This window comes from Thermobia domestica, chromosome 14, assembly GCF_964235325.1.
Source record: "Thermobia domestica chromosome 14, izTheDome1.hap1.1, whole genome shotgun sequence".
NCBI classification, from domain to species: Eukaryota; Metazoa; Arthropoda; class Insecta; order Zygentoma; family Lepismatidae; genus Thermobia; species Thermobia domestica.
Genome location: NC_137467.1, coordinates 62481504 through 62493177, shown reverse-complemented (window position 1 = coordinate 62493177; position 11674 = coordinate 62481504). Strand labels below are relative to the sequence as shown.

Sequence of the window (11674 nt, the reverse complement as noted above, 5' to 3'; positions counted from 1 at the left end):
TATATAGGGTAATAACACCTCATCCAAGGGGATAAATTAGGTCAAAAACCCCCGAAATTTAAATTTTTGGCAATTTTTTACCCATAAAAGGGAACGACATAGACACCCAATACTGATAGAGGTACATACTATGGTCCTAGGCTACCATACCAAATTTTTAAATTTGGCAATTTCCAAAATTTAAGGGGGGTGGTCCTATGTACCCCTGCCAAAATTCAGGGGGTGGGCCAAGGTACCCCTGCCAAAATTTAGAGGGGTGGTCCTAGGTACCCCTAGGTCATTGACCCCGGGCCAAGGTCATTAACCTTTGACCTATGACGTCACAAAAATTTTTGCTGACTCGACGCAATATAATGGGGCCACTACTACTATACAAATGCTACAATTCAACCTTGCGCGAAGTATTTCCATCCGGTTGTCGAATAGTTCCGTGTTTATAACTAGTGATGGGCAGTGGGAATATTCCCGGTGGGAAGGAATTTAAAAAATGGGAATATTCCCGGGGGTTTTCCCTGGCATACATATTCCCGGGAAAGAATTTGTTTCCATTTTTTTTACTTTATTTTCCAAATTATAAGAACCATGTGTCTAATTATTTTATTTTCATTTATTATTATTTAATTCAAGGTTTTAAATATTTTGGAGATTAAAAAAATTAAATTTTTTGACAGTACTTTAAGTAACTAATAATATGATACTTTAACACTTCGTTGGTCGCGCCCTCCACCGTTACGTGAGTGGTCGCGCGTTCTACTATTGTAGAACATCAATATTTTTCTATAGTGTTATGACTTTTAGCAATATTCGGTCTTGAAATATGTTAGTTATATTATTACACAGGTTTTATAATATTTTAAAATTATTTTATTTGATTAATACAAGAATATTGACAAAAATAACCATTATGTATATCTTATTTAACATATTAACAATTTCGGACAACAAATTTAATAAATGCTTAGGTATAAGTGTAGAAATAACAACACAAACCTTTTTCTATAGATCATACAGGTAGAATGACTTGATGTACTCTTTTTGAATGACTTTCTACTCCAAGCAATCGTCACACACGCTTTTCTGGTGGTCTGGGCACACCCATCTCTAGCATTTTCCAAAAGTTTTCTCTTGTTGAATTGTTGCGAGAACGGTCACAAAAGAAACATTTTCCTACCCGGAAGTTCTGTCTTGTGGTAATGGAACACCTTCGATGAAGCCAAGCAGAAGTCTTCTTCTGTGTCGAAGCTCTTTCGGAAAGGATTCCATGGCTAAACGTTGACTTTTCGCTGGTTTTATCAACTCAAAAGTTATATCATGTAGAAAATTCTTGCGTCTGACATTCTCATGTTCTTATTTGCTCTAAATATATTAAGATCATTAACACCAAGTATGTTCATCATCAATTAGGCATGAAAATAATGCCTTGTGGGCCAAGCCTACGAAAATCTGGTATTTTATTCAAATTGGGTGTTCATGAGTTTCTTGGCGTTATGGAATCTACATACCAGCGAGAAGGTTCTAATTCTTCTTTCTACCGATATAAAACGCACGTATGTCGAGAGAAGGTGATGTACCAGGACTCATGACTTCAACACTGGCTTGAACTGCAATGTTTTCTTCTTCTTCCGGTACAATGTCTGCTACATCTTCGGTATCACTGCACTCAACTGTTTATTCAACAAAATCTTCCTCGAGATCCTTCATGTCTTCGATCCCAAATACACTTTAACAATCGCTTTCTGCCTTCTGGAACCAAAGACGCACCTGTTCTCTGTCATACTCTAATATTTCAAATATATACATGCACTATTCCGCAAAAATAACGTGAAAATGTAAAACGAAAGAAATCACTAATACGAAACAAACCAGTACGTCAATAGTCGCGCGATCTACAATAGTAGAACACTAATGAAATCATGTTAACAAATCAGAGCAGGTGTAAGAATAAGGGCTGAAAATAGACTGGAATGTACAAAAGGTTGTCAGAGAAAGGTACAAAACCGCTCAAGGTCGAGCGTGTTCCCAACTGCTCAGGATTTTAAAAATAAAACACCTGTTCTACAATAGTAGAACGCGCGACCACTGCAGTGTTAAGTTCCCTTTCCATTTGCACTAAAAAGTAGCAAAGTACTAATTTAGAAATGATGAAAAAGAACCAGTTTGTAAAGTAATGTAGAAATTATGTAGAAATAGAGATGAAGTACTATCAATACACCCCAAACCACCGTTAGTAAAAGATGTCTGTATCCTGGCTGATTCAAATTTCTGAAAAGGTTCTCAGACTTATCTTACATGTGAATTAACGCATTAAATTTCGAGAAATAGGTAGGAAGAAAGGTCGTGTGTTTCAATGTTACGTGCTAAATTATAAAACTAGTTCAGTATCTTGCAAATATTGTGAACATAAATATGTATGCGCAAATGTGTCTTCTGAGACATGGTGAGACATATGTCTTCTAACAGTTACCCAATCTAATTTGTTTATAACATATAAATATTTAATATGTTTATAATATCAATAGTAGAGTCAAGTTTAGAAAATCCACTTACATATAAATTTAAACTGTTTAGCGATGTAAAAGTATGTGGACTTACTATACCAGTTTTTCAACTTTATTTACTTGCATAGGACATATTAAGTAAATATGCATTTATGCGTATTCTCAAAATATATGAATAAAATAACATAATGCCGTTCCGAATATACATTTTGAAGAATCCTCTGAACATAACAGCAATAGTATACGGTGATAATTAACAAATTTTTTGGGAACCTTCCGGGAATTTTCCCAGGAAATACTCCCGAAAAATATCTGGTAATAGTATACATGAGAACACCCTGTCTTCCGTGCGCGAGGATACTTCATATTATATATTTATACGTTACCAAATTAAATCACTGCGTTGTCTTCATTATATGTGCTTAACATTCTATTTTTACTTTCTAGAATAAATTTTGTTGATTTCGATTCGAAAAATGTTAAATATTTTTAAATTTATATCATGATGCAGACCAAAATCCTTGTTGCATATAGTGTAATGCGCTATAGCATATAAAGTACAAGGGCAAATAGGTACGTTCTTTTTTTATTTTCGTATCAGTGGATAAGTAAATGAAAGTGGGTTTGTTACCCCCTTTCTAAGTTCGTAGATACTCAATGAATAATCCCTAAAAGTATGAGCGTCCAGCTTCTTCTGGAACTCAGACGGTCTTACGTATACTATATCCAAATATCTTTCCGGGAATTTACCCAACACTGTTTATAAGTGCTTATAAAGAAAAATAAATACAATTTCCGCTCCCGTTACGGCATTGCGGCTGTGTCGCTGGACTACGCGAAAATCGAAAAAAAAAAAACACTTTCTCCTCCAAAATAGTAGGTAACCTGGCTCACTTGGTAGTGATCATTGTTCGAAATAGAGTGTGGACGTGTGGCATAGAAGCTAGTGCATAAGATACGAAAGAACTTCTGTTAGGTGGCCCCTAAAAAGCATGAATGCTATCTAACCGACTCAAACCAGGAGCACAGCTGGGGAACCTGAGTGTCAGCGTGAGTGCGTCCGTAGGTCAGGCGCGTCACAGGCAGTGGGTATATGCATAAAGGAGGATAGTGGAAAAACACCTTTTATGTTGTGAAATGAATGGCTTATGTGTTGTACAGCTTTTCAGGAGAAAATAACTACCATCCAAAGAAGTACTACAATGTACTAAATTGGGTTAAATTCGATTAAATATCGTTACATGTTCGTCTTTTCTGTACTTTCAATTCGGTTCCATACTTACCATAAACTGCTTACCGGTTTAGTAGACTTTCACACAATTTCAGCAGCCAGTAGACCTTATCTTTGTATAACTCGATAAAGCTTTAATATGATATGCCATACCTTTCTAGTAAATCATAAGAATTGTACTTGTCCGCCAAATAGACCCTTCCAGCTCCATTATAGTGTTGCTTACAACATCACAAGCAACTAAGAACAAGTATTTTCGTAACTTCAGTTATTCCCCTTATCTGAGTTTCACTCATTCATATTCACAAACCAAAATAAATTATTTAATTCAACCGGGAAATTTCCTAAAGCTGATCTGGCGATATAACACTTAACCCTATATGTCAAGGTTGTGACATATTGTGTTCGAGTTTTATAGAATTATGTAAAAATAGCGACCATGTAACCTAACTTACTAGGTGGCCACTACTTTGGTGTATTTCTTCACAGTGTACAAGATTTCTATTTTTTGTTTACAAGTGGAACGTTAGTAAAATGAAGCTATGACAAGTGCTTTGAATCTAATACCATTGGCGAGACCCACTTTCTTTTACTACCCTCGCTTACGCATATATTCACCGTCGCTGATGCGCCTGCTCCCTTCGGATATATCCGTACCCTATTGCATGGGCCGACCCGGGCTTCACCCTGCCTCAGTTAGATAACTCTCCCGTTTTCTAGTGCCAACCTAGGACAGGTTGGTTCGTGTTTTTACGATCTAGTTTTTATGCCATGGACCCGAGCGCCGTGTTTATTCACAAATAGTAACTTTCTTTTCCAAATTGTATAAATTCACAGGCCTCTGTTTTGAAGGTACTTGTAACTCAACCTAACCTAACGTAGTCTAATCCAACCAAATGTAGTATATTTTGGTACTTTTTTTCGGAATAACAGGAAGGTGCAAATAATGTGAAATGTAAGTGATAACTTACTTAATTAGTTAATATGTGTGGAGATATCTATTCAGGTAGTTCTTCTGTGTATAGGATATTTAAAACTAAACGTTATTGCTGCATATATTTGCGTTGAAAGGTGCTACACGCCGTTGTTGCTTCTTCTCCCCATGGAAAAATAATAGATATATAATTTATGGATGGAATATTTAAATGGAAAAAATAATAGATGGAATATTTAAATTTATTAATTGTATATTAAGTCGCGAATGCAACAAGTAATTAAGAAACATCGTTAATATTGATCGAGAATAGTCCGTTATAAAAATATAACTTTACGGTTGGAATGAAAAAGTGCACATGAAAAAGATGTGTAAGGTTATTTAATCATGTGTACTGATTAAGAATAGTCCGTTCCAAAAATGATAATTTTACGGTTAAAATGAATGAATCAACATCAAAGTGGGTTGTTCAGCATTTTAAATTACATTAAGGGAGAAACAGTCTACAATCACAATTTCATTCTTACAAATGTAATATTACAAGTTTGTATCCTTTACATCTATACAAGGATTACTATGAATGAGTATATATCAAAAACGACTGTGTGACATACTTATTTCCATTGGCAGAGTATGCACAATGTGGAGAAAGTGTTCCGGTATGTTTACAAGTAGGCCGATGTCTGTAATTTTATGCAATATCGGGTGTTTTGTTGTGGCATTCTTGTTTTTGCGCATGCTCTCTGTCCCTGATACGCCTTTTACCTGCGGACCCACCTCGTGCTACCGCATGAGACCACTCTGTTGTAACTCGGTTGAATAGCATCCTCGCTTTTAGAGGCTACACAGCATTTGTGTTTTCTACACAGTCAATTTTATACCATATCGGAACTCGTACTTTTACCCGTAAGGTAACCTCGTAATGTAATCTTGTACCTATGAATGCCACTCACGCCCAGACAGACAACTTCCAAGTAAATCTCGCGATGAAATAATTCCATGTAGTAGGATACCAGGTACTAGAGTAGCACATCATAATTTCGAGTGCACTTAAGGATGCATAAATATTATCAATTTCTAAGCAATCATTTGGGCATACGCTAAAAAACTGCTACCTACAATGGTTTTGTTTAAAATAAGAAAAGTAAAAGAAAAATCATTTATTTACTTGACGCTACCTAACTAAATCTATAGCCAATGGAACACGGAGGTTCAATTCGGCGTTAACATAAGCTCTCCACTCACTTCTATCTTGAGCCAACTAAATCGAGCTCCTATTTTGTATTCCTATTTCTTTGAGACCCATCTTAATTTTGTCTTCCCATCTGCACCAAGGTCTTTTTCATGGTCGTTTTCCGATTGATCTTCCAGTCAAGAATTTGACAGTGTTTCTACTTTCTTTCGTCGTAGGTTAGGTTTTCAGACGTCCGTTTTCAGACATTAAATATTTCCTTTATTCAACGATGATTTCTCTCTTACTGTCTCCGCTACCACGTAGTGATCAGTGTCACAATCAGACTCTCTAAACGACCGGACATCAATTATGCTAGATTGCCTTCTTCTATCTACTAAAACGTGATCAGTGTTTTTCCGTCTGGTGAGGTCGAAGTGTATTTATGAACGTCGCGATGTAGGGATTTTGTACTCTTCACGATAAGGTTTTTGGATGTTGCAAAGTTCAGGAGTCTGACACCGTTTTCATTACTTTCCTGATTCAGACTTTTGTTCCCTATAATTGGTTTGAAAATATCCTCTCGTCTTAACTTCACATTGATATTCCCTGATAGAATTTTCATATATAGTATCGCAGAAGTTGGACAAATATCCATTCTACTTGTTCGTAAAAACTTTTAAATCGTCATCTTTATCTTCTGTTGGGGCATGTACATTTAAATCAATAATATCACACCACCAACCATTAAAAGTGCTGAACGGAAGTTTGTCAGTAACAAATTCAACCCGCATAATTGCTGATATTATTCGTTTGTGAACGAAAAATTGGTTCGTAATTGGTGATTATTTTTTCCTTCCCCATAAAAGAACGTGAGATTTCCGGAATTCACAGTTCCATTTCTTTCCCACCTAACTTCCTGAACTCCAACTAGGTCCGTCCTGTATTTCCCTAACTCACTCCTTAGAGATTTTAATGCGCCTATAAAGACTTCTAGTATTTCATGTTCCAAATCTCATGTCCATTATGTATTGCTGAGGTCATGCCAAGTGATCAGTCCTTGTCCGAGGCTTCTGTGAATGTTTCTAAACAGGTGGATTTTTTCTACACGATAAAGTTTTTAGCCATACCAAACCCCAAAGCGGGAGGACTACTCCTTGCCGTCTATCCGCGACTGCTTATTCAGTATATTCGCAGCTAACCTCTCTATCCAGAGGCCTTCTTGATCCACAACCTGAGAATGCTCCATGCGGTTGTAACAGGAACCTGCGTTATACGGGTCTATTTAACGTAGTATTCTTAATTTGCACCAATGGTTTTCTAAACTTAAAAAAAAAAAAAAAAAAAAAAAAAGTGTACAGAAGAGAAACACCAACAAATAATTTATTGTGTGCGATTTTCTGGTAGCGGAAACATTTTTCGCAGTGTTGAAACCGGTGTTTCGTGTTTACAAGTGTGAAACCATTACAAAGACGGGTAGGGTTAAAATGAATAAGTGCCTCTCAAAGACCACTCTGTATGATACTAATTTTGCACCACCACAATACTTCGGTTCGATGTAGGAGTAACATATTTTGTAGTTACAAGTATAGAATTATACGTGTATAAGTATTACAAGTGCTCACACGTATGTCATTGTGTGCGATATGAAGTATTTTTTGCACTATCGTTTTTGAATATACCCCATGTCGCTGATGCGCCAGCTAAATGCGAATGGACTCCCGAGCTACAGCGCAGACTTTCCTTTGTCGGTTATATAGCATTTTCGCTTTTAGTTTTCAGTTGTTAACTAGCACAACATAGTCTTCTTCCTTTTTTTTTTTTTTTTTTTTTTGCATAGTTGTTTTTATGGCTGTAAAGAGAACGTCCTCATCAGTAATTTGTACCCATAAATTCAAGTCATACCCTGAGAAACAGCTAAGACACTTGAGGTAAGTTTCGAGATGAAATAATTGCATATATAAAAAGCAGGTTCAACTTATTTCTAGTATACCTAGGTATACCAGTTTCTACACCACTGTATCAACCTGACGCAATTAGGCATAATCCAGTATAATGGGAGTCCAGAACTTCTTAGAGAATCGTCTAAAGCAAGAAAAATGTTTTTCGAATTTAATAGAATATTATTAATCTCCACTACATTATTATATAATTAAAACTTATATTTAAGCGCTGCGCGTATCAAGATCTGAATAAGTGGTCCTGGGAAAGATGACGTTCGTATATTTAGTTCTTTCTTAATTTGGTTGATCAGTCGGATTCTGCGTTATAGAACGTATAAATCAAAGAGAAAATATACTAAATAGAATGTTTTTAACTTACGTTTCTATATAATTATGAAACCTATACACATTGTAATCACGTGAAATATAATAATATTGGAGTACTTAGTTCACTTAGGTTTACAGAGATTCTCAATCAAACATTTTTTCCTTGAAACCTAACATACTTTTTTGAAAGAGATCAATTGATATTGCCGAAATTAACTTCTAAATTGCTTCATCGTTTAGCTTTCCTGAGTTTTGGTTTAATATATTTCCACATTATGTATACGTTGCAATAAAACATAACTTCTACTGCACTATAAATATTCTTCAGATATCCGATATTAAACGAACCTAACCCTAGAACCTTATTCTGAATTATTATCTATGGGTTTTAAAGCTGCAGTAACTTATCTTCAAATTACATAACAACTACTGCTATATCTCGTAAATTACATCTTTGAAATTGTTTTCTATTTTCAGTGCCTAATTTATCCTGTTTTCTTTCAACTTCCTCTACTTTAAACCTTACATACCTTAAGAAATACTTGCCTCTCATGCAGGCCCGTGCTGGCCTACCGGCACATGTCCCGGTTCGCCCTCCCAAACATCAAATTATAAATACTAGTACAAGGTTTTTAATAATAAATTCTTATAGTTGTTATTTTTCAAGAACATGTAATGAGTACAGTGCACTCTTTACATAAGGCGCCCTTGCGAAATCACATAAATTGTTTTATTTATTTTTCTGTATAGCACAGTTTTATATAATGAATACATACTGTCACTGTTGGTAAAGAAACCGTAGAGGATGTAGTGCGCCCTTATAAAAGCGGCCTGCGAAACATCACATTATAAATATTTTTTTTAAATTCTTCTCTATACTAGTTTTGTATTATACATTCATACAGTTGCTATTGGCAGAGAACAGGAAAAGAGTAGAATCACTTTCCCAAAAATATGTATAATGCTAGCAACACAATTAACATATAGGTCTATTTGTTAAGATAATATAGGAGTGTTTTGTGCTGCTGCTCATTTATTTAAAAAAAAAAAAAACTTTCAAAAGGTAAGTGCAATTGATATAGCGTAGTTTAAACAATTCAAGTTTCTTCAAAACTCTTTATTTACCAATTTGATTGTTCCTGTGTGTTTTAGAGCAGTGTTCGAAAAATCAGTGCCTATTGCATTTGTAAAATATAGCTATATTGATTTATTGTTATATATTTAGCTTCACTTTGACAAAAGTTTCATTACAAGAATTGAAAAGTGTTTCTCTAGTAAAGACCTTTTTAGAGTTTAGCTATTGGCGTTATTAAACAAATTTGGTGGTTTTAAAATGGAGTCAGTATATATTCAGGGTGAAATTTAATTAATATAACAAACGTCGGGAGGTGATTCCTGACACCGAGAAAAAACGAAAAGTACATACCAACCTAGGAGCAAAAATACCTTCTTTCGGCGCCTTGTTAACCCGAAAATTTGTCGAAAAATTGGAAAATTAGCCATAGCTCAAGAACAAAACGTCGGATCGAAGTCGGGTAAAAGAGAATGTCCATTATTTTTACTCGTAGATTCCATTAGTGTACAATCAGATATAGTGCAGTGGTGGCGCAAGGGTGACTCCCGCAGAAAGTGGAGTATTTCTTAAGAATATTTTCCTATAAACAATCGAAAGTAATATTATATCGTTCAAGTTAGATGAAAACTTACAGTTAGAATTCGAAAGAAAGAAAGAAAGAGATACACATGTGTGATTGATCTATTTTGTCTCAGGACAGAATAAACTCTCTGGAGAAGAACCTAAACGAAACGAAGTCTTTAACGTATCACAATTAAATCTCCTAGGCTAATGGTAACGGATGATAAATGGACGGCATCCTGTCCAAGTTACAAATATGTAAGAACGGAAAAAATAACATACAGATTACGTTTAAAACGACTGTGCATAGGACACCCAAGCGGCATATAAAAAACATAACATTTAGTATCGAAAAATGCAATGAACGAGTGTACAAGGACTACTCCACATGACAGAAGAATTCCCAAATATTGCATAAATACATATTAGGCCAAAGTAAGCTGCATTGAAGAGTTTCCTCCTCGTAATATGTAATTCCGTGGAATATGATACCTCTGTGCACAAAGGCAACAAAAATAGACGAAACAGGATATGTTGACGCGTTGCATAACAATACAAAGAAATGTGCTGGGACAGTATGACTTGATTTATCCGTTAGGTGAATCTTCTTCCAGCGATACTTTCGAGACTCTTTTCCCCTCCCTCGGAGTTGGGAAACCGCCGTTTTCCCTGAGCTACGAAAAACTACATTGCTGTTGTGAATATACCCCAATAGCGTCCTAGTATAGCGCACTTACATCTTGATTTTGACACTGCTAGAGAAATTTTCTTGAACAAAACTCATTGGTATTATATCCCCAAAATGGGGAAAATCTTTTTTTCGACTTTCTAATGTACCTTGGAGCTTTATGGAATTCCTACACGGAGAAAAGGGAATGTGCCATTTTCGCGTACACGTAGCAGCACTACGTAGCTTATAGTTCTTTCACTAAGGGCATGATGCTATTCACGATCGTGTGAAAGTAGACGTTGCTGCTTAAGTAAAATTGTTTGTGTTAATTTGTACGTGCCTGTGCAATGGCAGATTAGCCTGTCTACGAGCTGGCCGATATACACTTCATTTATGAAGGCGCAAGGGGGCATGCCCCAGAGGCGAGAGATTAGGCGTTTATATCATAGCGGTCGCCCTCAAAGGAGAGTAACTTTCCTTGTATTTTTGTACCCCTCCGTATTTGCCTTCGAGAGGTAGGGTCTCTTCAATTTCCCTTACGTGAAATCGGAGGAAATCACAATATGTGAGCAGTTGAATTTGAAGACAGCACATTGAAAGTGATCAGAGACCGTCTTGAAAATAGCAGTTCATCCTACCTCACGCCTTTGATTTCTTTCTTTGGGGGCTATGAAACGACTTTTCAGCCACGACAGCCGTAGAACTTGTTGCTCGAGTTAATATAGCTGCGACAGTCATCCAGGAAATTTCAGGTGTGTTTGACCTCAGGCGGAAAAATTTGCTTCGCCGATGTCATCCTTGCGACTGCGGTCAATGATCGACAATATCACACTGAGAACTGTTATTCTTTACACATGTCTCGTGTACACATACTACATTGTACAAATTCTGCACTAAGTACCTCTGATTATTTCATAGGTATCCAACTTTGTACAAAATAGAATAAATCAGTAGTTTGAAAATGTACTGCTTTGTATCATTGTGTAATGCGCGCAACAGCTTGTATTTCGTCGAGTTTCATTGCTTCTATGCTGGAAATTATTATCTTAAACAGAATTACGTATTACAAGTAGAAAATCTGTTAAAGCAGCTAACTTTTTCCCAAATTCACATAATTTGTGGGGATCACTTGTCATGTGAAGAATCCCTTGTACTCTCGTTCATCATATATGATATTTGCCGCCTCACTGTCCTGTGCACAGTGGTTGTAAATCTAACCTGGATCAAAGTTATTTTTACCATTTTCACATTCTTAACTTGGACA

At 36.0% G+C, this 11674-nt stretch overlaps 1 protein-coding gene across 4 annotated transcripts in view; it reads left to right on the top strand.

The window, feature by feature from the left end:
- The first annotated feature begins 946 nt into the window (after positions 1-946).
- Positions 947-11674, top strand: part of LOC145669694 (uncharacterized) — a 49832-nt gene continuing 39104 nt past the window's right edge. Inside the window, exon 1 of one of the 4 annotated variants that reach the window (XM_081737986.1) lies at positions 947-2322. The gene's annotated coding sequence lies outside the window, so the exon portion shown is untranslated. Of the gene's footprint in view, positions 2438-7674; positions 7766-11674 lie in introns of those variants that run through there. The other 3 variants (XM_081737983.1, XM_081737984.1, XM_081737985.1) reach the window with 3 other exon arrangements.